Source organism: Capra hircus, chromosome 23, assembly GCF_001704415.2.
Source record: "Capra hircus breed San Clemente chromosome 23, ASM170441v1, whole genome shotgun sequence".
In the NCBI taxonomy this organism is placed as follows: Eukaryota; Metazoa; Chordata; class Mammalia; order Artiodactyla; family Bovidae; genus Capra; species Capra hircus.
In genome coordinates, this window is record NC_030830.1 from 25,231,314 (window position 1) to 25,258,142 (window position 26,829).

The 26,829-nt window shown below is 40.5% G+C and overlaps 1 long non-coding RNA gene across 1 annotated transcript; it reads left to right on the plus strand.

The window, feature by feature from the left end:
• On the plus strand, positions 13,212-22,087 carry LOC102170191. Its single transcript, XR_310995.1, has 3 exons — positions 13,212-13,229; positions 14,345-14,407; positions 22,003-22,087. It is a non-coding gene; the product is annotated as an uncharacterized LOC102170191 (long non-coding RNA).

Genomic DNA, 26,829 nt, shown 5'->3' on the forward strand with positions numbered 1-26,829 from the left:
GCGTCCTCACCTGAGGCGGTTCTGTGCGACCGCCTCGGCTTCAATCTGCTTAAATCGACCAGACAGAAGCCTCGGCCACATAATGGATTCCAATCCCTGGCCTGCTCGCTTGCTTTCTCCACCCTAGCTTCTCAGTGTTCAGGAGAGTGTTTCATTACCATTTGCTTTCAAGATGCTTCCATGTTTTAGCATTTCATCCATCAGTGAAAACGCTTCTGTGGGTTTATGGCCATGGGGGTGTGGTGTGTTGTTAAGAACATTGGCAGGTAGCACGAGCAAGCTATTAGGTTGCAGTAAGAGCAAGCTTTTGGATGTGTTTTGTTGATTGTTCTGGCTGACATGAAGTTGCATCTGAAGGAAGAAAGCCAGTTTAATCTGAAGCCACAAGAAAAAAGGCTTCAAGGGACAATAGCAGCCCAAACCGGAGGAAGAAGTTGTCAGCAGTAACAGCTAGAAAACAGTGAAAGTAGACACACGATAGTGGAAGCGGACAAATGAATAAAATGTGCACCATGATCACAAGGTGAAAAGGCAGGAAAACAGGAACTCTTCCTGACAGCGACTAACTTTGTCTCTCAAAAGGAGTTGTTGCATGCAATCGGTATGAGAGAAAATATTGTTTCTAATAACAAATCCATTCTAATCAAAATAAACAATCCTAGTGGCATTAATCTCTGAAGGACGAGGTGAGAGCTACTTTCTGGTGCAATGGTTTTGACATAAACTGAAGTGAAACCTCATTTGTAATTAATACACAAACTTAAGTCTGGGTTCAATTCTTCAAAGCAATGAAAAAAAAAAGTTAAGGGTTGATTTCACATTGGATTGTGATAAATATTTACATTATGTGTAGAAATGGAAGAGTTCTGTGAGGAATCTATTCCAGAATCAATTGATCTATTAACGACCCTTGACTTTTATTTTTTCAGCTATACACATTATCAGTTTCTCATCTGCCTCAAAAGGATTTCTGTCATTAAATGTGCAACAGTATATTAATGGGCTGTTTTTACTGTGACAATTGGAATGATTTCATCACATTAGATTAAATTGCTTCTTCATGTAACCAGTGCATGTTATGCATGAGTCTGGGACAGTGCTATGATTTGAGTATGAAGTGACAAACAAAAACAGTATAATTCTACCCTTATAGAGCTTAAAGGTAACCAAGGTGCCTCGGTAACACCAATGTTTACTCTCCTTCTTAAAAAAAATTTTCCCCCGCCTGCTGCCCGAACCTTCTAGAGAATGAAAATTAATTCAGGGTTTGATAGTACCAGAAAGCACCATCAAAATGTTCCTACAGAATGCTGGAGATGTCCAGAATCAAAGAAAAAATATCTTGTTTCATTTTTCAATTCTACCTTTGATGAGTATAGAGTTTTTTTTTAAATAAAACTAAGAGCATTCATCTTTATTTATCTAAGATAATCCTCTCTGCTGCTATCTCTATGGAAATATCATACGGAAGAGTTGTGGGCCATTAACTTGCTGCTAGTGGGAGCGGGGATCCAGGGTCTGCCTGTTGCATTAATTCTCGAGGTCACCTTTGCCAGGAAACATGAAGAAATCTCCTCTCTGGTTCATCACTATGTGGCTATGCCTGTGCTCTTTCAAGCTCTAGGTGCCTGATGGTCAAGCCATTTCCTGAACTCTGGAGAGTAAGGAGAAATGTCCTTCCTATGCTCCTGACACTTAGGCAATTTACCTTGTTTTCATGGTATATGGAAGAGTCTGGTTTGTGATTTCAGATGATAAGCAGATTTCTGTATATTACCAACAGTTCCTGTGTTTGACTTCCCACCGAATGAAATTCTTGAGGAGCAAAGATAGAGGGAACTTTAATTTTCTTCTCAGGAAAGCTGGTTTGTATGACATTGGCCACTGATCATTTGATCCTTTTCATCTCTATTTTGACCCTAACCTAACCATCCACAAGCTGGAGAAGCTCGAACATGTTCTTTAACGTCTCTAACCTACGGTTTCCTCACCTTTAAAACGGAAATAAAAATCCATGCTTCTCAGGGTGATGTGGCTTATTAAGTGAAAAGTCCCTATGGAAGACCATAAGGGAGAGCTCAGACCATGGTATAAAGCCTGTGATTACCCTTGTCACTTCCTGACAGTATAAATTAAAACTATAGCACATGATATTCATTTTTTTAAACTTTTTATTTGCATGTCCTTTCAAGGAAAATGACTCTACCCATTAACTGATGGAATGGTACTGCATTGTGCTTGATTTTGCTGGAGATTAGACCTCATTGGTCATTATATTGATGTCATAGATCATAGATCTTGAAGCTAGCTTCAAACAATTAAGTGATGCAAGGCAAACGGAATTCTCAGCTAACCATTTCACAGAGCCTGCTTAGCACTTTTGTGACTTTGCACTTGCTTAAAAAATATATGGACTCATTTTTTAATTTAAAGGGATTTATGTTACATATGGCTTATCAGGGTCCAAATTCAAAATCAAACTCTGTGGAGACAAAGCATTGCAGTCAGATTACTATTGCTTTTGCTACTTGGCTGGAGATGAGGAAGAGTCTATATAATTTTAATTTTATGAGCACCTGACCTGAAATTCACTAAAGAAATATTCTCTTCTCACGTCTGTGAGCTGGACGTTCTTCCCACTAGATTCGTGGGTTTGTAAATTATGTCTTGAAACAAGCAGTAGAATGAAATCTGACTGGCGGTGCCAGACTCCAGATGGAAGAGAAGCCCAGAGTGTGTGGGTGTGGCAGTGGTGTCTCCTTTAGAAGACACCCCACTTGAAGTGGCGTTGTGAGTCTGGTGGTCACAAGGCGCTTGAAATTGTCTTCATTTTAGTGTTCTGTATTGATCACACAGGGCTTCCCAGGTGGCGCTAGTGGTAAAGAACCTCCCTGCCAGTTCAAGAGATGAAGAGCGGCTGATTCATCTCCGGGTTGGGAAGATCCCCTGGAGGAGGGCATGGCAACCCATTCCAGTATTCTTGCCTGGAGCATTCCATGGACAGAGGAGCCTGGCGGGCTACAGGCCGTGGAGTTGCAATCAGACACAACTTAAGTGACTTAGCATCCACACATATTAATCAGACATCTCCACATTTTCCAGAACAAAGGAAACCATAAATGAACCTAACTGATTTGATCGTGTATCCCAAATTCTCCCTGCTTATCCCTTGGGCTTTTTCCTGGGAAGCAGGCTTCCTGTTGCTATGGTGGGGTCAACCTTGCAGTTGTCTTAAAGTCCAACATTGGATGTTAGCTTTATTATCAAGCCAGACTAGAGTCCTAGAAGGTAACTGTTCTTTTATATGTCCGTATCACAGATCAGGCTGTGAACAGGACGGAGAGTACTTCTCTTATCTAGCATTTATTTTGGGATAAATAAAGGCCTTAGAGAAGGAAATGGCAACCCACTCCAGGGTTCTTGCCTGGAGAATCCCAGGGACAGAGGAGCCTGGTGGGCTGCCATCTATGGGGTCCCACAGAGTCAGACATGACTGAAGTGACTTAGCAGCAGCAGCAGCAGCAAAGGCCTCAGAGGTGCAATTGTTCTGATCACAAAAGTTACTTTTAGTTAGTTGGGCAACGGAAATATGTATTTTATGTCCCTGTTCATGCCAGTACTTTAATGTTCTTCTTTCAGTTTTGTCACAAGTCTTCATAATTTTTATATTTTGATTGGTTACATGTAAAACCAATTGGATTTCTAGAAAATTTTTCTAAAGAAGAGTTTTGTGAAAAATATGTCATAATCTAACTGAATTCAGTTAGTTTTACATGACTGTCTCATGGATCAAATTCCTAGCCTTTTTCCTATGCAGGAAATACTGCGGTTTTATATACTGTGTACGCTCGTGCTGAATGTAAACCCTCCATTTAAATACATTTGAAATAAATCAGGTAGATGCTAAGATAAATTTTTCTAAGATAAGATTGGGAAGGATCTAATTATTTTTCCAAAGGGTAAAAAATAAAACAGAATTTTTTGGTACATCAAGATTGAAATTGTCAGGTAAGACATTATGGAACTTAATTTTTTAATTCTTCTGATCTTCCTCCCCTCTCACATCCCAGTAAGTTGCACAAAAGGCTTAGCTTCTGTCTGAACCAGAGAGCAGCCTATGTTTATGGATGGAATCCTGTATGTAAGTCATGATGCCACTTATGAATATAACTCCCCTTTCCCACCTTCTTGTTCAATATTGTATGTTGCTGCTGAATAAGATGGAAGGGAATAAGCCCTTGCTTTCATACAGCATCTCAAACTGCCTCCACATTTGTTTCTACCAGCCATGCAGTAGATACAAAAGAGATTATCTCCATTTTGTTATTTTTGTTTTTCAATCGCTAAGGCTTCCCTGCTGGCCCAGAGGGTAAAGCGTCTGCCCACAATGTGGGAGACCCAGGTTTGATCCCTGGGTCAGGAAGATTCCTTGGAGAAGGAAATGGCAACCCACTCCAGTACTCTTGTCTGGAAAATTCCAAGGATGGAGAAGCCTGGTAGTTTACAGTCCATGCAGTCACAAAGAGTTGGAAACGACTTCACTTTCACTTTGACTATCAAATTGTATCCAACTCTTTGTGACTTCATGGACTTTAGCACACCGGGATCCCCTGGTCTTCACCATCTCCTGGAGTTTGCTCAGATTCATGTCCATTGAGTTGGTGATGCTATCTAACCATCTTTTCTTCTGCAGCCCCTTCTCCTTTTGCCTTCAATTTTCCCCAGCATCAGGGTCTTTTCCAATGAGATGGCTCTTTGCATTAGGTGGCCAAAGTATTGGAGCTTCAGCTTCAGCACCAGGTGTTCCAATGAATATTCAGGGTTGATTTCCTTTGGGATCAAATGGTTTGATCTCCTTGCTGTCCAAGGGACTCTCAAGAGTTTTCTCCAGCATTCCAATGTGAAACCATTGATTCTTTGGCACTCAGCCTTACATCCATTTACAGATTAGGAAATTCAAGCTTAGAAAATTCAAGTCATGCCCACCATCCCATAACTTTAAGTGGCAGTTAGGATTTGATGCCAGATCATCTGAGTCCCATTCAGTGCACTTTTTGTCATTCCAGGTTATACTTGTGGTTCTTAATCTTGACAGAAGTATGAACAAAACTATGATAAGAATTGGGTTAATAAATTGAATTATACAAAGTTTCTTTCCTTTCAACTCTGGCATTCTCATTGTGTTTCTGGGCCATGTTGGAATCTTTAGCCTATGTTCTGAGGAATATGAGGATCCCAGTTACAGCCATCTTCTCCTACCTTGAAAGCACTAGAGAGATCTTCCATGGGGCTTCTGGTTCTACTTCAGAAAAGAGAGGAAAGAGGAAGAAGACATACAGCATTCATAATGGAAGACTATAAAGATTAAAGCTAAATCCTGAGCAATCCAGCTCATTAAAATCATAAATTAGTCAGTTAAGGAAGGCTAGGCAATTTCCCCAGAATGTCTTAGAAAATCAAATAGCAACCTAAGGATTCTGAAAAAAGGGTTCTTGAATCAAAATGAGTTCTTGAATCACTTTCCATGTCTGTTCAATTCAGTCCCTCACCCAACTGGTGGTGGGTGGTGAGGGATGGGGGAGGCATAGGGAAAGCTGTTGTACAGTGGCCAATTCAAGGTGAGTGAACTAGGAAAATGACTCCTGTTCAGACGCAATCAAGGGAAAGGAATTAGTCTTTCTGGAATCCTCTTCTCTCCATCTTTCAATTAATTTGTTGGCAGGGCAAATTAGTATGTTGCCAGATTGTTCGTTCTTCGTACCTGAATGGTCAGGTCTCTCCCCCTCTCTCTTCCTCTGACTTTCAATAACCTTCAAAGGAAATGTATACAATCTTGTTGTGAAATTTGATATTCAACTGATAAATCTATAACCACTAAAAATCCTTGATCTGTTTGCTTGTTTTTCTTGTTCTTCCTTGCCCTTTCTTTCTCTTCCATCCTGATGGCATATCTTAAAAATTATATTTTTAAGATTCTCTGGGAAATGATTTGATATTATTCTCAATCCTACTACTTGCCTTTTCCTATGGAAGTTTCAAATGACTGATGCTTTATTGTTTCATATAACTTACTAGTTATTTAACTTTGACAGAGCTGGGTTATGGATTCAAGGAAAGGAAAGAGGAAAAGAACAAAAGGAGTCCAGTTCATGCTTGAGAATCTCTATCTTCCCAGTGGGACTGTTTTTTTGTTTGTTCTTCAGAGGAATGATGAATACTGATCAGACTAAATTTAAGACCCACAGGGAAGTTGTATGTACTATAAAATTCTTTGGGTCCCAAACAGGGTAACACACTTTATGATTTCAAAAAGTAGTGATGAATCTCAGTAAAGACCAGGGGACACATTTTTTTAAAAGCAAAGTAAATAAAATGCCCAAGGGATTAGCTTTCTCTCTCTTGTCTCACTTTCTCTGTTTTCTCTTAACTCTTTGTACCCCTCAACCTTCCAACATTTCTCCAGGGAAATACACAACTCCCAAGGTTATAGCAACAACAAAAATGACACTTGTGAGCTTTCAGAGTAAATAAAAGCTGGCTATACTTGTGTATAAAAATCTTTTTTTGTTTAAGAACACATTTAATTTTTTAAATTTAATTAATTTTTTTTTTTTTTTTTTTTTTTTGCCACACTAAGCAGCATGAAGGATCTTAGTTCCCTGAACAGAGATGGAACCTGTGCCTCATGCACTGGAAGCCTGGAGTTTTAACCCCTGGACCACAAGGGAAGTCCCTACAAAACTGTTTCAATGGCCCAGTTTATCAAACTCCTTCCATAGGGCCTTGAAACTATCAGGAATTGGGATGTGGTTCCTGGAATCCAAAACTGTCTTATGAAATCCTGGCAGGTGAAAGCAATTCCAGCTTTCAGTGTTATCTTAATTCAGCACATGCATATGGATATGGTAGTGTAATAAAACCGTGGAATAGTTTTGTGGAAAGAGTCATGGATACAAACACATACTTAGGGTGATTTGTAGACTCCAAGGAATCATGTCTGTTTCTCTTACCTCACAGCTTTGCTGACCACAAAGAAAAACTGGAATGTCTAACAATAAATTTCAATGTACGTATGTACATATAATTTTACATTACAGTCACCTTAAAAGAACAAATTGATAAACATTTGGTTCAGTTCAGTTCAGTTCAGTTCAGTAGCTCATTTGTGTCCGACTCTTTGCAATCCCATGAATTGCAGCACACCAGGCCTCCCTGTCCATCACCAACTCCCGGAGTTCACCCAAACTCATGTCCATCAAGTAGATGATGCCATCTAGCCATCTCATCTTCTGTCGTCCCCTTTTCCTCCTGCCCCAGTCCCTCCCAGCATCAGAGTCTTTTCCAATGAGTCAACTCTTTGCATAAGGTGGCCAAAGTACTGGAGTTTCAGCTTTAGCATCATTCCTTCCAAAGAACACCCAGGACTGATCTCCTTCAGAATGGACTGGTTGGATCTCCTTGCAGTCCAAGGGACTCTCAAGAGTCTTCTCCAACACCACAATTCAAAAGCATCAATTCTTCGGCACTCAACTTTCTTCACAGTCCTACTCTCACATCCATACATGACTACTGGAAAAACCATAGCCTTGGCTAGACGGACCTTTGTTGGCAAAGTAATGTCTCTACTTTTTAATATGCTGTCCAGGTTGGTCATAACTTTCCTTCCAAGGAGTAAGCGTCTTTTAATTTCATGGCTGCAGTCACCGTCTGCAGTGATTTTGGATGCAGTGATTTTGCCCAAAAAAATTAAGTCTGACACTGTTCCCACTGTCTCCCATCTATTTCCCATGAAGTGATGGGATCAGATGCCATGATCTTCATTTTCTGGATGTTGAGCTTTAAGCCAAGTTTTTCACTCTCCTCTTTCACTTTCATCAAGAGGCTTTTGAGTTCCTCTTCACTTTCTGCCATAAGGGTGGTGTCATCTGCATATCTGAGGTGATTGATATTTCCCCCAGCAATCTTGAATCCAGCTTGTGCTTCTTCCAGCCCAGCATTTCTCATGATGTACTCTGCATATAAGTTAAATAAGCAGGGTGACAATATACAGCCTTGATGTACTCCTTTTCCTATTTGGAACCAGTCTGTTGTTCCATGTCCAGTTCTAACTGTTGCTTCCCGACCTGCATATAGGTTTCTCAAGAGGCAGGTCAGGTGGTCTGGAATTCCCATCTCTTTCAGAATTTTCCACAGTTTATTGTGATCCACACAGTCAAAGGCTTTAACCTTACCTTATTTGAAAGAGCCACAGAAAATAAAAGGCTAAAGTATGACTTGTTCACTTTTGTTTCATTATATTCTTTTCCCTACAGCAGCAAACTGTCTCTAGGATAGTATACTATAGTCTGTCTATGCTGCCTAGTCAATACCGGGGGTAACAAAGCTTTTCAGTAAAGGACAACCTCATAAATATTTCAGGCTTTGTAGGCCGTGTGATATCTGTCTGAACTATTCAATTCTGCCTTTGTAGTGCAAAAGAACCCACAGAAAATACGTAAACAAATGGATATATTGTGGTCTTATAAAACTTTATTTATAAAAACAGATGGCAGCTGGACCATGGGCTATAATTTGCTACCTCCTTGTCTATGCCATGGTTTATGAGGTTTGATGTGGAGAAAAATGCTTTGCTCATTTTTGATACTAATACAAAGGAAAGTTTACACGATGTTGCAGTTAATAGAATCCGAAGTAGAACCATTCAGTCTATTCTATATCTGCAATATTATTACCTAGAAGGACTGTTATTCAATTAGCTTGAATTTATTGTTTAATTCATTGGTAAATAAAGAGACTGTCCTGAACATGCGTATGAATAAAATGCTATGATTGTTTTGTGTAAGGAAGCAAATGTATATGGAATAGAATTCTCGATTCCCCCAAAATTTATAATCTGGCTATAATGTTAAAGGATTAACCACTAATTGCAATACAAGAGACTATGAAAAGTGCTGCACGTAAAGATATTGAACAACATAGGTTTGAACTGCACTGAATTGTACATGGTTGTTTTTTTTTTTTCCACTCAATACCAGCTGGCTTTCCAGGTGGCTCAGTGGTGAAAAATCTACCTGCCAATGCAGAAGCCACAGGAGGTGCAGGTTCAATCCCTGGGTCAGGGAGATCCCCTGGAAAAAGGGAATGGCAACCCATTCCAGTACTCTTACCTGGAAAATCCTGGGGACAGAGGAACCTAGCGGGCTGTAGTCCATGGGGTCAGACAAATACACACATGATCTGTGGTTGTTGAATCTATGGATGCAAAATTGTGGATACTGAAGAAGGCTAACTGGTAGGATATATGGATTTTCACCTGTGTGGTGAGTTGCCACCACTAACCCTAGAGATGCTCAAGGGTCAGCTATACATTAAAATCCAGAAAGAGTAGAAGTAATTGCTAAGGCACAAGGATACTGAAGTGTCTTGGGCATCAGTCAAAATGCCAAGTGCTTTTGCTTTATGTATTTCTCTTCTAGTCCTGAAAACTAACCTGATATAATGGTATTGTTCTTTTCTTCTTTTTTTTTTTCATATTAGGTAATTGAGACTCAGAATAACTAGATTGATCTGTAACATTTTTTATTCCTGTTTGGGCTTTCTTAAAAGTCATGGTGGAAGGAGTGTTTGTTCACTTCTACTCAGCATGTCAGAATAATACCTGAAAAAATTCCACTTCTTGTTAAGAAGCAGTAGCAAAGAAGATGGAATGATTTGCCTCTGGTCTCACAGTAAATCACCAAAAAGCCAGATTGGGATTTGCAGTCTAACATTTTTAAACCATCAGAACAAACTACCATTTGCAAGATGAAGATCTAAACCAGAGTTTACCAGTAAGAAGAAAGTGGGACATGAGACATTACCACCATTGTAAGAACAGCATTGGCTTATTCTGAATGACTTGCCACAAATACACCAATAAGTATAAGAAGGGATTAACTGATGAAAATTTTCATGATGCTTCTAGAAACCCTCTGCAAGGCTAAACTAAGGCAGAATGAATCTCGGATGCCATGGGGATAATTATTATAACAGTTGTTGCTATCTCATTATAAATGTCTGTAGCTTATTACATGGGAAGTCATTTCACTTCCTAGACTTCAATGTTCTTGTCTGGAACAATAAGAAAACTGCACCAGTATTGATCACTAAGGTTGCTTCCAGTTGAAAAATTCACACAGCTGAGATTCCCAAAGTCACTGAGATCTAAACCTACGCGTTATACTCATGTGGCCTTTGGATACTAACCTGCCCATCAGAGTTTAGAATTGAGCACTAAGTCCAAAAACAAGTGACCTAATTAACGCAGAACAAAAAGAGGAGACAACATGAGTTAATGATCTCTAATGTCTCTTTCAGAGTAAACTACTTCTGATTGTTTTGTTTTATTAAATTAGAGATACATTTTTAGTATCCCATGACATTTCTCATGAATACTGCAAACTCAGAATTATCAGGGTGTCAGGTCTCAAGAAAAGGCTTTGAGAGGAGGCAGTCTGGGTTTGCGTCTTCCTTCTGAGTACTGCTGAGCATCTGGGGCCCAAGAGCGAGGAGCAAGGTAATTAGGGGCTAATGGTTTCCCATTTTTCCCCTTTAGAAGATAGGATTAATGAATATCTGGTTTGCTCACCATTCCTTTTTTCCTGCATTATAGATATTTTCTATCCCTGGAAACCCTGCCTCCCCCAGCCAGTCACGATGCTGGGCATCTCTGTACCTAGCACAGGGAGCCTGATCAATTAGTCCATTTAACAGGCGCTCCCCAGCCAGCCTCCCTCTGGAAAATAGGTGAGAAATTCTTCTATTCCTCTCAATATGTTAATCAGACAACTGGTATCACAGTTCTCTAACTGTGTAATACCAGTCCCCCTTGGCAGATATATTTTATTTGGATAATGATGTGAAATTTAAGATCTACGTTTCAATTGTGCAGAGCCATAGGCAGTTGTCAATTTCAGTGACAGACATAGACCTGGAGCGAAATTCCTGTGCACAAGCAAAAATTCCAACAAGCGTAGCACAATTCTGGTCCCTTAATAGAAATACATTTCCTCCCATTGAGGGGCAGTATATTTAAACTCCTCATCGTATCTCTTGGTACCGGCAAATCATTAATGTTCTCGAATATTTCCTTTAACATGGGCACTGGTGACTTGAGCCATCCACCAGCCTGACAGGAAATCAGATGGTTATAACCTGATAGGCTACTTCTTCTCCCGGAGAACAGTGTGGGATGCATGCCATCCTTTATCCCTCTGCAGTCTCTCTAGCAGTGTTGCTAGTTAATAGGTCCAAACTCCACGGCAAAAAGAAGAGCTCTCAAAGGCTGAGTTTCTGAGACCTTAGGATCTACAGACTGGGGAGAATTCCCACTGCTGATCTTGCTGTTGGCAATTACATTAAAGAAACAGCCAGCAAGTGAACTCCATGGCCTGGGGCATCCATAATGTGATGAGTGGCCTCTCACCTCAAGGTCATTGGTTCAAATCCAACCGTGGCTAATGGGAGCTGAAGAGTGGCTGGTACTCTAGGTAAAATTGCTTGTTAGATTTGTAAAAACACACATTGGGTCCTCAGGCAAATGTACCAAAATAAACATCACAATTAATCCTAACCCACTGGTATTATGATTTAGCACTTGGTTTTACGGAAGCTGACTTAAGAAGAAGGAAGGAAAAAGACAAGGCTGAAAAGTCTGTGCTGCTCATACAAAATGGACTGCTCCGTATTGCGTTCTAAAAGGAAATAAACCCAGGCTTTGTCTCTGCAGAGAGCAAGGGAATTCCACAGAAGAGGCTCCTCTTCCCTGAAATGCAAAGCAGAGACATCAGCCAAAGATGCTGGCTGAGTGTTTCTGTTAGGGTGGTTTGGACCAGAGGAGATGCTTCCAGGCACCCGCCGTGGCACAAATAAGGAGACAAAGGCTCTGAGGGTAGGCATAATACTCATCATACTTGCTCCGAGGACCTTATTTCCTCATCTGTAATATAAAGGATTTAGGAAAAAGGCCTCCAAAGCTCCTACTATGAATAGCTCTGTGACTCTGTGATTCTTACACTGAGAGCTCTGGGCAAACAACTTTTTGCTCCCAGATTGGGCCAGGATCTTAACGCCTCTCTGTGCCCCAGCCAAGGCACATCCATGATTTCTGACTTTGGGACCCACTGAGACTCACTGAGGCAAGAGTGGAAATCAGTCTCAAGGATTTCTGCAGAGAAATTCCTTCGTTTTCCTGAAGCCCAGACCCCTCATCCATGACAAAGGGAGATAATATTTACTTCCAAGTGCAGTGTGGGTTGAAGAAGATAAATAAAGAATCTAGCACAGTGCCTGGTAGATAGTAGATACCCAAAACATTTTTAATAGACATTTACTAATAATTAACTTCTTTCACCACTACCCCTACCCCCAGCCTAGAGCCACTATAGAGATGCTATTGCTTATTCACTCACTTATTCGGGGTGCCTGAAATTCGAACTTACCTTTTTTCAGGTCTATCTAATCAGAAAAAGTGAACTATGAGTGGCAGCTGTTTATCACCACAATCTCACTTCTGAATAAAGTGAAGATGCTTACACTACTTAATTTGAGGGGTTGTGAAGATTGATAGGGTGAAATAGAATATGCTTGAGGAAACTTGAAGTTTGGACAAAGGGAGAAACAATGTATTTTCAAAACTGGATTTTTTTAAAAATGAGAGACGACTGGGGAGGTAATTCAACTTGAGCAGGTGGCCTTCTAGCCACTTGAGATAGCTTTATAACTCATGGTTTTAGTTCTTTTCTGGACTTAGCTTGTTTGTTCCTCTCCAGCCCTTCCTTTCCTATTATCTCCAAGTATGCGCACCCAAATTGCTAATTACAATAATTGACATTTCATGGATAAAAGAAAAAAAATCTTACAGAAGATAAATGAAGTTCTCTCTCGCCTACCTAATTCTTACTTTCAAACCCATAGTGCTGGAGTAGGGATTCTAAACCAATGCTATTGACATTTTGAGGATAATTCTTTGCTGTAGGGTCTGTTCTGTGCATTTTAGGATGTTCAGCAAAACCCTTGGTCTCTATTTACCAGATACCAAAAACATATTCCTAGTTGTGACAATGAAAATGTCTCCAGACATTGACAAATATTCGCTGGGTTGGCAACATCAGCCTGGCTGAGAACCAACCAGCCATCTGGAGGCTCCACCCTCCTCTTCAAACCAAGCAAGAAGAAAACATCAATGGAAGGTAAGTAGCTGGCATTTTCCCAGAATGCGAAGGGGCTACAGCGTGTGATATGTTCAGCCAATGTCTCATCAAGACCTGCGGAGGGCTGTGGGTATGGATGTTGGATTTTCTCAGAACCTTGGGATTGGAAATAAGAACTGAGAACTGGTGCTTGTTTTATTTGACGGTTTTTGAGATTCTGTGTCTGTTGACCTTTGATGCCTTCCAGAAGAAACACAGAGCAACAAGATACAACCCAGTTGCTGATTTTCAAAAAAATCATATAGCAGTTTTCAGGAAAAAATCCAGAAAGAAAAGGGTGTATTAGCAATTCAGCCACAAAGGGACAGCACTGTCACAGGAAGTAATAACTCAGAGACTTAGCATAACAGAGCTGGAGCCATGGAGGAGGAAATCAGAGATGTAACGGATGTTTACTTCACAACCAAAGACCTCAGAGACAATAGATAGATTCAGTGTTCTCTTAAGACTGATTGGCACTTAACACATCAATATGAGTGAATATGTCAAGATCCTAACAGAAATGTGCTACAGATATGCAAAGAAAATTATTACACAACATCTTCCATAACTCAGGGGAAAAAAATGGTAAATGGCTGAGCCACATCAGAGCAAGAATATAAAACTGGTTAAACTGGACTGAGAGCTGCCTGGCTGCCTGGCACTCTGTAGTTGCCCAGTGCAGGCTCTGTTCTGGACCGTATGTAACCGATGTCTTGCAAAGACCCGTGATCACCAGGTAACTTTGTCAGGTACTTTGGCAGCTTGCCCAAGCTTCTTCACTTGTGTGTTCTTTCATGTCAGTTACAGAAATATGTCATCCACATGTTTTTTCTACTTGTGTGCTGTGCACTGAAATAGCACATTCACAGTTGTCCTAAATCTCACATTTTTCTTAAGAGCCAGATATCAGATATTGCTAAGGAATAATACAGGAATGCATGCCTCTAAACTCTCCCACTTTTTTGTGCTAGTGGTTTGGGAAAAAGTAACTAGAAACAGAATGATAGAAAGAGTGGATGAAGGAGATGAGAAAAATGGGCCAGATTGTAATATTTTTTATCCATTTGTTGAAAGATCCTTATGAGTTTTCCTCCTTTTTCTTCATTTGCCAGTTACTTACTCCTGATAAGAGAATGCAGTGTATCAGTCACTTCAGCATCAACTATTAATTTAAGGTAACTCACTGGTTGCAAAGAAAGCCTTTCTTCCTGTAGGAGCTTTTCTGGAATTTGGAACAAATTGATTTGTCACCCCTCTCTAATGCCTTGTCCTAGTTTTCCTTAAGGAATCTAGAAATAACCATTAACCAACTTCCTTCCAACTCCGAACACCACCAGTACTAGTATATGTGCATCTTGTTGCTCACTGATAAAGAATAGCTCAAGATCCCTTTTTAAAGCAAAGGTTTGCTTGAGCTCAAGAAGATGGTTAGAGTTCTCCCTGAGCAAAGAAGAGGTGTCCCTGTTGGTATTGTCAGTTACAGTCGTAGCTAGGCTCATCCTTCACAATAAAAGAGCGGCAAAATACACATTGTAAACACCTCAAGAAATTCACAAAGTACTTTTCACCTCTAGTTTTAACCACCACTATAAAAGGAAGTTGTGCTTGGGATTTAAACAAGGCAAGGTGTTTATTCCCAAATTTCCTTTGAATAGAGGTGGATAGAAGAGGAGCCACACGCCACTAGTTGATACAGCAGTTAGAGAAAGTGTGTGGGCTATTCCTGAGTGATCTGTAAAACATGAGTAATATCAATTATCTCACAGAGCTGCTTTGAGGAATAGATGTGATGGTCTAGGAGAGCACTTGGAAGATATAAAGTGACGTTTAAGGGTAAGATGTTATTAACAACAATGATGATTTATTTAAATGGCAGCTCAGTGTCTAGTGCATTATTTTGGCAGATCATAGATGTGGAATGAAGCTAAGTGGGGTGATATTCAGAAGTATGCCTTCTCTCTGTCAACCTATTAAAGGATGTGGTGGTACGTTAATTGCATCCATTGTTTAAAGAGACTTTACCATGACATGCATGAGGTTACTTGTGGCCCTGGGCTTGTTTTTGTCACAGGAGCAAAGGAAATCACTTGAAGAGGGAGCATGGTTATGGAATGATCACAGAATACTGCCCTGCACTCACATCTTGGTTATAACTTCTGCTTGCTTTGTGACATTTTTCAGTTGACAATTTTTATGAGCACCATCTTTGTCCCTAAGGAGCTTCATATTGAAGACAGATAATTATTATGTGGACATGAACTATTCAAGTGCAAATATTAAAGGAACAAGTAAATAGATCATATTAAAGGAATAAGTAAATAGATCATATGCTTAACGAATCTTAAACACTGGTACAAGTTTAACATGTGAAATGGGTAAAAGAGTATAGAAAGGGGAGGATGGCTCTGTATTTAACTTTCTGAATGGTGACGTCTCTTTGGAAACATTCTTTCTTTGACAATGAGAACTGAATCATTACCTTTTCCTAGCAATATCTCTTCTCCAACAGAAAATTTCCAACTTGCAGATACAAAACACGTATCGTCATTGTTTTTACTTTTAGGAGAGTAAGCAAAGAAGGGAGTCTGTCTGATTATACTACTTTATGTCATTACTTCAGGAAAGAAAATATTTATAGAGAAAAAATATTAGACTTCTTCATTAACTGATTAATATATTAGATCTAATACTTGTCCCAGGCATACTTATAGTATGATATGATTTCTTCCTATTTAATAGTGAGATATATATTTTAAAATTTACTAAAACAATGGTTTTAATATAGATCCTTCAAAAAGATGAGACAGTATCTTTACCCAAAATCTATATTAGATGACATAAAATAATCCCCATTCTAAGGGATTTTCTGCATGTTTTAATGATTTGATAGGTGGGAAAGTGAAAAAGAATGACTTTTACAAATACTACTGATAGTTTCATCCTCAGTTCCATTTATTTTATAAAAGGTTAGTATTTTTCCTAATGCTCTGAGTAAGAATTTATAAGAAAGAAAAATTACAAGCTTAAGTATTGGTAGCTGATACTAAATTATAGCTAATAAACACAAAGTCTATATAAAAGTAAGAAGGAAATCTGCTAATTTATAGCCGATTCATTAAAATGCTAAATATGAGCATTATCTCATGGCTTCCCAGGTGGCGCTAAAGAACCTGTCTGCCAATGCAGGAGACATAAGAGACATGGGTTTGATCCCTGGGTCAGGAAGATTCCCTTGGAGGAGGGCATGGCAATCCACTCCAGGATTTTTGCCTGGACAATCCCATGGACAGAGGAGCCTGGAAAGGGATCACTAAGGGTTTGAATTAGTCTCCAAACAAAGAAAACAACCCAGGCCCACGTCCTGGTCCCGTGAGGCTCAGAAACCAATTTATAAAATAATAATGTGGGCCCAAAATGTACAAACAATCAGTTCAGTTCAGTCGCTCAGCCGTGTCCGACTCTTTGCGACCCCATGAATCGCAGCACACCAGGCCTCCCTGTCCATCACCCACTCCCGGAGTTCACCCAAACTCATGTCCATCGAGTCGGTGATGCCATCCAGCCATCTCATCCTCTGTCGTCCCCTTCTCCTCCTGCCCCCAATCCCTCCCAGCATCAGGGTCTTTTCCAATGAGTCAACTCTTCGCATGAGGTGGCCAAGGTATTGGAGTTTCAGCCTCAGCATCAGTCCTTCCAATGAACACCCAGTAGGAGAAAAGGAATCATTATCTTTTTAGGCAATATTTTACATCATGTGCTTGTCCTGTATGTAAATATTTTTTGAGGTAAGGAAGCAGAGCCCACACATAGTAAGCATTCAATGAATGTTTCCTGATTATAATTAAGAACTCTTTGTGACTTTATGACTCAATGCTACATTCTTTAATGCTCTAAAACAGACCCACTGTTTGATAGCAAATTGGACAAGGAATCTGCAAGTGGTCAAAAGCCAAAGACCCCCACAGTCAGTCTTCCAGATGTCCTTAAAAAGACTTCCCAGACTACAGGGAGGGTTGTATGCCTGTATTGCTCCCCTCATAGAAATGCAGAGAACAACATCACTGTTCTATAAGAGAACGGGAAATGACAATATGATTAAAAACAGGGGATGTTGATCATTACAGCCTGAGAAAAAAAAAACAAACTTAAGTTCTCCCGCAGCTACTATCCCTGCAAATCTAACAACTATCAGAAACCAAAGGATCCTCCTTTGCTATTTGTTGTTGGATGCAGAATTCTTCATTAAAGTTGAGGGATTAAATATAACACTTTAGCTAATTAATTATAGTTTGATCGTTTTGACACCTCCAAATGACTCAGCCACATACCTTGAAGCTTTGTCAACTCAATTGCATCTTTATTTTTGTTGCCTTTAACCAACAATGAAGACTAATGCCACTCTTTCTAGTTTTCAATCACCTCTACAGAAGTGTTCCCCTGGCAATGTGCAAGGACAGACCTAATTAATCCCTCATCTGCCCTCTGTGCTGTCTATACATCACCCTGGCAGTTGAAACTGCTGCTTGTTTTAAGGCTATTGCTGGAATGAAAAGCTCATCTGTTTTTCAATAATTTTACCACAGGTGGTGATTTGTAATTAGAAAGGGCAGAATCCAAATTTTGGTGTGCGTGCATGTGTGTGTGCGCCTATGTGTGTGTGTGTGTACATGTGCATGCATGCACTCTGTAATTTACAACGGGCATTTCTTGTAGAAAAAAGGAAAAGAATGTAAAACACACCGTTCACTGGAAACTATCACAACACTGTTAATTGGCTATATCCCAATTCAAATGTTTTTGGTGTTAAATAAATAAATAAAAATTTTTTTAAAAGAATGTAAAACAGTAGCATAGCAGGAGAAAAGCATTAACTTTTGCACCAAGCTGAACAAAAAAAATTTCGAAAGAATGGATCTGCATGGTTTCAAATTTTTTCTTCTTTTTAAAATTGATAATAGTCAAGGGAAGATTGGAGATCAGAGGCTTATAGAAACTGAAAAGATGGTAAGATGCAGGAAATGTGAGGTTGCTTGGTGTTCCTGGAGGGCTGGTGCTTGTGGTGAGCATGGGGAGGTGGATTAAGGTGGGTCAAGGTAGAAAGCTCCTCCTTGACTTTGGTCTCTTTTGTAACTGGTCTCACTCTGCAGGATGGAAAATATGTAAATGTGACTCTTTCACCAACCTTAAAAACATCTCAATGACTTTACATTGCTCTAAGCATTAACACCAAATTTTTAGTTAATTTTAAACCCGTGTTTCTCAGACATCAATGTCTATACAGATCACCTGGAGATATTTTCAAAATACTGATTCTGATTTGGTGTGTCACACGGGGCCAAGATTCTGCATTGATGACAAGCATGCTGGTGGGATGATGCCGCTGGTCTTCAGATGACTTTTTGTATAGCAAGGACCTGAAAGACCCACCAACTTCAGGAGTCCCTCCTCTGTCAGTCTCTGACCATGGTGGTTTCCCTTACATTCTTTAAGGTTAGCATGCTCCCTCTCGACTCAAGCCTTTGAAAATGTTCTTTCTTTTATCCAGAATTTTTCTCCTCTAGTTTCATTTTTCCCAACCCCAGCTCCCATGTGCCTGTTCCCCTCATATTCATCCAGTAGAATTTATCTTCAGACTCACTCCAAAGCTTCTACTTTTCCTTCACAGCACTTTACCCAGTTTGTATTCATATTCTGAAGTTGTATGATTATTTAGTAAATGTGTCTATTTCTCTTAGACTCCAAGAAGACTGAACTTAGACATTAAAACAAAGAACTGTGCTATCAGGGGTTCAAAGTTCCTTTATGGGTCAGTGTCCAGGTTAAGACAGAGCTGGATCCTAGAAGATGACATGATATCACTATTGGCTAGAATGGGAGATGAGCAGCAAACACCTGGGTACAGGTCAAAGATGGCAAGGATTGAACTACTTGCAGAAGCAGGAGGGGAGAGGGGAGGGGAGGGGAGAGAGAGTAAGTAGACCGGAGTGCAAGAAACCAAGTGTGATACACATATTTGCTTTGTTGTTGTTCAGTCGCATAATTGTGTCTGACTCTTTGTGACCCCGTGGACTGCAGCATGCCAGGCTTCCCTATCCTTCACCATCTCCAGGATCTTGCCCAAACTCATGTCCATTGAGTTGGTGATGCCATCCAAACATCTCATCCTCTGTCGTCCCCTTCTCCTCTTGACTTCAATCTTCCCCAGCATCAGGGTCTTTTCCAATAAGCGGCATCAGGTTGCTTTGCTCATCATTAAATCTACCTCTTTCCCCAATTCCTGGCACATAATATAAGTTCAAAAAATAAATGCAAATAACTAAAATGCATATCTCCTGATCTGGTGGCCCCTCTAAATAAGCACAATGTATATACAGTGAGCCAAAAATTTGAGCAACATATGTAATTAAATTTTCCTGAAGCCACAAAGACACAACAAAAGCAGATAAAGTTCATTTTAACAATCTATTTGGTTTAACCTGAAACATTAGAATGTAATAAATATTTTACATTTATCTTTCCTTTCAAACTATGTCTGCAAAAGTCCAGGGTGTGTTTCATGTCTACTGCACATCTTCATTCAGATTAGCCACATTTCAAGTACTCAGTCGTCACATGTGATTATGGTTACCATATTGGACAACACAGCTCTCAACCCTGCAAGCTCTCTCTACATTTCTTGATTGAATATCTGAACTGGCACATGTTGGGAGATGAACATCTGAAAAAGAAAGCAGCCAAGAACTGCAAACCCACTGCATTTCTTACTCTACACTCTTTGCGAAAAAGTCATCTCTTACCCTCCAATGTGTGCTGGGCACACAAGTTCCTCTCCATTGGGAGTCTATGGTGTGAGCAACTCTCAGTATGGAGAACATAAAACAAAACTGGAAAGAGAGACTAAGTACTTTTATTTCTGTGCCAATATGCCTGAAGGGGAGAAACAGTTTCTAAAGCACTGTGTACTTGATCTGCAATGTTGAAGGAAAGTGACTGAAGAATTTCTCATTTTCCATCATGTGCAGGCTCCCAGTGAGCCACTGACAATTCCTGGTAATGTAGGCAGCTGTATACATTTATGTGTGTTACCAGTGCTAGTGACAAGGAATTGCTCTTTAATAAAACATTCAGAACACTTTGTCTGTGACTATTGGGAACACTATTCATAAGCACATGTGTAATTTTGAAATTAATAAAATGCACTTCTTAATCTATGATGCACCTGGTGAATAATATCATATAAGTTATGCACTAAACATTGCATATTTTCGTCTTTAATTCTAGGAATTTCAACTCTACATACAAGGTGCTGGACTGCTTATGCATTCATTCTATTCACTTATTCATTCCTTCAGCAGATCTTAACTGAGCATCCTCGCATGCATGGCACCATGCTAGAGACAGAGACCCCAAAGGCAAGGTACCTGCAATTCTCAGTCTAAGAAGCCTAATCTGGGAATACCACTCTCACATATTATTTACTCAAGGAATTGTTGTGTATATTTTAGGGAAACTGGAAAATAAGCTGCTAGTCAAACATGGCAGGTGTTTCTGCAAAGTCTACAGAAGTTTCCTTTGCCAACAGTTTAAGTCAAGTGTTCTCTAAGTCCCAACCCCTAAATTCCAAAAGAAGGTCACTTTCAGGTCTGTCCTCAGGTGTGCTGTTGAACATTTCCATCAACCCTGTAACAGAATTTCAGCAGCTTCCCTTGGCATCTCCTGGCCTCAACTCTAGACAATCTCTAGGAAAGGGAGTGGTAGAAGAGAGACGCCTCGTACAGCATCAGAGCCCCACTGCAGCTCTGTTGCAAGCCTTCCCCGAAGCCATCTTGCTATGGATTTCTGAAGCTTAGATGCCCAGTTTTTCTGCTCCCACAGTGGGATGGACCCAAGCTAGGACCCTGATGCTCCTTATTTGCTTGTCAGCATTATTTCTTTTGTCCTTTTATATGGTTCATGAGGTTCTCATGGCAAGCATACCGGGGTGGTTTGCCATTCCCTCCTCCCATGGATCACCTTTTGTCCGAACTCTCCACTATAACCTGTCCATCGTGGGTAGCCCTACGTGGCATGGCTCATAGCTTCACTTCATAGCGAAGTGGCAAGCCCCTTTTCCACAAGGCAGTGATCCGTGTGTTGTAGTCCACAGGGTCACAAAGAGTCGGACACAACTGGGCAACTGAACAACAACAACGATTGTTCCTTTTACTCACTTGCTGTTTCTCTTAGAACTGTAAGGAGTTCCTTGCCATCATTTGGGTGTCCCCAGATCTCCAATTCCTTTTCTTTGGACAAAAGGGGAAAATACCCTCTTGCACTGCAGAGCTCTTTCAGAAGACATACCAGGGTCCCTAGTAGTACGAGGGTCCCTAGTAGTACGAGGTTCCCTAGTAGTCAGTTCATTCCGTCTATTCCGCTTCCTAGTCCTGGCAGTGTACATACTTCCTAGGGAAGGGGTTGGATAAGGGAGGATTAGAAGTAGACCCTTATTGTATATATCCTGAATCATGTGTCTGTCCCCACTTTCTGGCTCTGCTCCTGAGTCTAACCCACCTTTCAAAGACATGCTGCAAAAGAGTAAAGATTTTTCTCATTGTTTTTCTTTTACCCCATTTCAGTCTGGATTCACTCAAGCACTCCCTGTCCCCTTAAATTGGCTGGCATGTACATACATTTGAACTCCAGTGGTAGACAAGACTCAAGTATTTGCTCTTGGAGCTCCTTGGCCCTTGGCTAGGCACTTGTGTAAGTGTCTCTGAACATTGTGTGACAGGTAAGGAGTCTGTGTCTGCCCAGAGAACATGAAAGACTGCCAGGAGGTGTCAGCTCTTTCCAGGCCAAGAAACCCTGTTGGGCCAGGTGAGTACACTCAGAGTGTGCTGGAGATTTGGTGTTCATAAAATTTAAATAACCAGCTTCTACATTTCCAACTTTCTATTATTATGGAGACTTAAAATTTCAATTTAACATATCCCTCAAAAGAAGGAAATAGAACTTGTGTGTGTCACAATCAGTCATCATTTTTTTGTGCACAGTATTGGAACATGAAGATTCTATGATGCCATTCCAAGTGTGTGCCTAGTTGAGAAAGGAGCAAGCATTAGGAAACTGGGAATTTTAATGTATATGATCATTAAGCTAAGTAACAAGACATTGATCTATTATTTGAAAACCTCACTGCTTCCTTAGAAGCTAATGTGTTTGTTATTCACCTACTCTTTGAATCCAGACGTTTATTGGGTTAATCTCTTTGACATGGTGAATATATTCTTATAGAAATCATGACATTCAAAGTGTGCTTTCCCTGGAAAAAAGAATGAGTTAAGAAAATATGTTATACATAAGATCACATATTCTCATTGACTTTCATGGTCATTTTAGAGAATCTCTCCCATAGAGAAATTAGGAAGAAAATGCACAATAAAATTTCCAACTTTCCACTCCAACTGCATTTCGCTTTGCTAATATATTACCTCCATGGCTTCTTTCACTTTCCTAATCAGTTTACCAAGAACCAGGCAGATGAATGATAATCCACATGAACTCAAAAATATTCTTTCAGGAGTGCACATATATTACTATGTCCCTAGAGATTCTGTGGACTTCACAGGATTTGCCTATTGAATCAGCAGTTCTGACAGTTATTAAACTGAAAAAGTCAATGGAAAATTTTTATTCTCGAATATCTCAGATGCTATAAAGTTTACTGTAACTCCCATCATGATTTTCTACATCCTGTAAACCTTGGGAGCTATCAACCTTTGCTGCATTGATAACTGAGTATTGTTAAACTCTGGGATTTGATGTCAAGGATAATCTTACTATTGAGTGATTCAGCTGGGAATGATGTTGAGTGAATCATCTGCCACTACTTTCTCTAAGCTGTGGGGATGCGTGATTTGAGTGGGGGGCCTTTGTGAGAGGCAGCCCTTGGCATCTTTCTTAAAGTGAGTCCCAATCTTCCCCAGGTACTTTCATGCAAGAGATCATTTCCAGTTTAAGATATTAAATGGTGCCCTTATCATCTGTAACTATCTACACTTCTTTCCTAATTTCCACTTTATATCACCTGCCATAGGCATTGTGAAAATACAAATGATTAAGTAGGAAAAGAGCACATAGTCATTGATTAATTTCTTATATATCCTCCACTCTTTCTATCCCCAATGGAGGGAAATATGAAAGACAAAAGGATGCCAGTGTACATGCCTCCCAGCATGGCTTATCTTCCAGCCCTTGGACTCTTTCCTGAGTTCCAATTTTACTACTTACCTGGGAAAGTAAACAACCGAGTGATTTTCTGAACATTTCTGCAAGACTACCTGAAAGATTCTCCATCAGCCCTGTGTTTGTATCCTTGATGCCTTGGAGGGAATTTGGCGGAGCCAAGAAAGGCTCATAAATCACCTCTGGGTGAGCTGGCCAAAAGTCCAACCGTCTCTTATTCTCCTGAGTGATTTACTTTGCCATTTATTTTCAGTTCTAGTGTTGGCCAGTGCGGTTAATGAGTTGATATCCTAACAATCAACTGACCATGGTCTGAAGTGGCAGCAGACTGAAGCCAATGTGTATTGGGCCTGGTGACAGCCACTGTGGGACAGAGCTGGCCAGAAGCACGGGAAGGGCCTCGGGTTGTGAGTGTAGGCCTGATCCGTCCAGATGAATGGGAACTGACAAGGGTGATCTCTGCAGCATGGAATGGAGTGATGACATGAAAACAGTGACATGTTTGAGATTGAAACACCAGGCACAGAAATGTCACTTATAATGGCCAGAGAAGTGACAGGGGACACACACTAATTTTACTTGATTTTGAGTCAAAGATGTCCTTTGTGCTAAGAGACAGAGCTAGCTGGGAGTCATGTATGGGAAAACCACTCCCTTCCTGACCATGGCCATCTCCATTTAATCAGCCTGCAAAACCAGTGACACTTTGTGCCATTAGGACAGTCATCTTTAACCCAGGCTTCACTGTAGAATCACCTGAGTATTATGGTCTGGTCCCTCGGAGGAGGCTTCTGATTTATTTATTTTTGTTTTGTTTCATTTTTTTGTTGTTGTTTTTCTTTTTTTTTCAATTAATTTTTTTGAGGGATAATTGCTTTACAGAATTTTGTTGTTTTCTGTCAAACCTCAACATGAATCAGCCATAGGTATACATATATCCCCTCCCTTTTGAACCTCTCTCCTATCTCCCGCCCCATCTTGCCCCTCTAGATTGATACAGAGCCCCTGTTTGAGTTTCCTGAGCCATACAGCAAATTCCCGTTGGCGATCTATTTTACATATGGTAATATAATGTTACTCTTTCCATACACCTCACCCTCTCCTCACCTTTCTCCATGTTCATAAGTCTGTTCTCTAAGTCTGTTTCTCCATTGCTGCCCTGTAAATAAATTCTGCAGTAACATTTTTCTAGATTCTGTATATATGTGTTGCTGCTACTGCTAAGTCGCTTCAGTCGTGTCCTACTCTGTGTGACCCCATGGATGGCAGCTCACTAGGCTCCCCAGTCCCTGGGATTCTCCAGGCAAGAACACTGGAGTGGGTTACCATTTCCTTCTCCAATGCATGAAAGTGAAAAGTGAAAGTGAAGTCACTCAGTGGTGTCCGACTCCCAGTGACCCCATGGACTGCAACCCACCAGGCTCCTCCGTCCTTGGGATGTTCCAGGCAAGAGTACTGGAGTGGGGTGCCATTGCCTTCTCCAGTTTAAGGGACTAGCAGGTGCTAAACACTGTCATCAAGAAATCTGCAGCGTTCATGAAATTCTCCAGGTTATCTAGGCTATCAAATATGAGCTGGATGCTGACCTGGCCTAGCTGACGACGGTTAAGCAATGACCAAGTCCTGGCAGTTGATATCTCAATTTTCAGTTCTGATCTGAAGTTACTGGACTTCATAAGAAACTGCATCTCCTGCTTTTCATATTTCAGCAAGAAATGCACTGGAGTGACATAATAATTTAAGATCAACTGTGTCTTCTGCTGACCAACACAATTTTTAAGTGAGAGAATTTTTCAACAAATATCTCTGTGTCCACAACATGTATTCATTCAGCTAACACTGGATGTCTGTGTGCAAGGCATCATTCTGACAACGAGAATGCAATTAGCAGGGCAGCTAAGATCCTTACCCTCCTGGAACTTACATTATCGTGGAGACCTGAGGTTTCTCTGAACACCATATAAATAACATGTTTCCACTCTCTTTCCATGATTTATTTTTCTTTACAGTACTCAGATCATGCAGTATTTATGCTCCACCTACTGCCAAACTCAACTCCAGAACAGGAACTCTTAAGCTCTGTCTCTTATATGTGTTAGAATACGATATTTCTCTTTCTCTTTCTCTTTCTGACTCACTTCACTCTGTATAATAGGTTCTAGGTTTATCCACCTCATCAGAACTGACTCAAATGTGTTCCTTTTTATGGCTGAGTAATATTCCATTGTATATATGTACCACAACTTATTTATCCATTCATCTGTCGATGGACATCTAGGTTGCTTCCATGTTCTAACTATTGTAAATAGTGTTGCAGTGAACAAGGGGATACATGTGTCTTTTTCAGTTTTGGTTTCCTCAGGGTATATGCCTAGGAGTGGGATTGCTGGATCATCAGTTCAGTTCAGTTCAGTCACTCAATCGTGTCTGACTCTTTGCAACCCCATGAACCAGAGCACGACAGGCCTCCCTGTCCATTACCAACTCCCTGAGTTTACCCAAACTCATTTCCATTGAGTCAGTGATGCCATCCAACCATCTCATCCTCTGTCGTCCCCTTCTCTTCCTGCCCTCAATCTTTCCCAGCATCAGGGTCTTTTCAAATGAGTCGTTCTTCGCATTAGGTGGCCAAAGCATTGGATCCTATGGTAGTTTTATTCCTAGATTTTAAAGGAGTCTCCATACCGTCTTCCTAGAGAAGGCAATGGCAACCCACTTCAGTACTCTTGCCTGGAAAATCCCATGGGTGGAGGAGCCTGGTAGGCTGTAGTCCATGGGGTCGCTAAGAGTTGGACACGACTGAGAGACTTCACCTTCACTTTTCACTTCATGCATTGGAGAAGGAAATGGCAACCCCCTCCAGTGTCCTTGCCTGGACAATCCCAGGGACGGAGGAGCCTGATGGGCTTCTGTCTACGGGGTCGCACAGAGTTGGACACGACTGAAGAGACTTAGCAGCAGCAGCAGCAGCAGCATACCCTCTTCCATGGTGGCTGTATCAGTTTACATTCCCACCAACAGTGCAAGAGCGTTCCCTTTTCTCCACACCTCCTCCAGCATTTATTGTTTGTAGACTTTTTGATAATGGCCATTTTGACTGGTGTGAGGTGATATCTCATTGTGGTTTTGATTTGCATTTCTTTAATAGTGAACAATGTTAAGCATCTTTTCACGTGTTTGTTAGCCATCTGTACGTCTTCTTTGGAGAAATGTCTGTTTCGATCTTTTCCCCACTTTTTGATTGGGTCTTTTGTTTTTCTGGCATTGAGTTTTTTGAGCTGCTCATATATTTTGGAAATTAATCCTTTGTCAGTTGTTTCATTGCTATTATTTTCTCCCATTCTAAGGGTTGTCTTTCCACCTTGCTTACAGT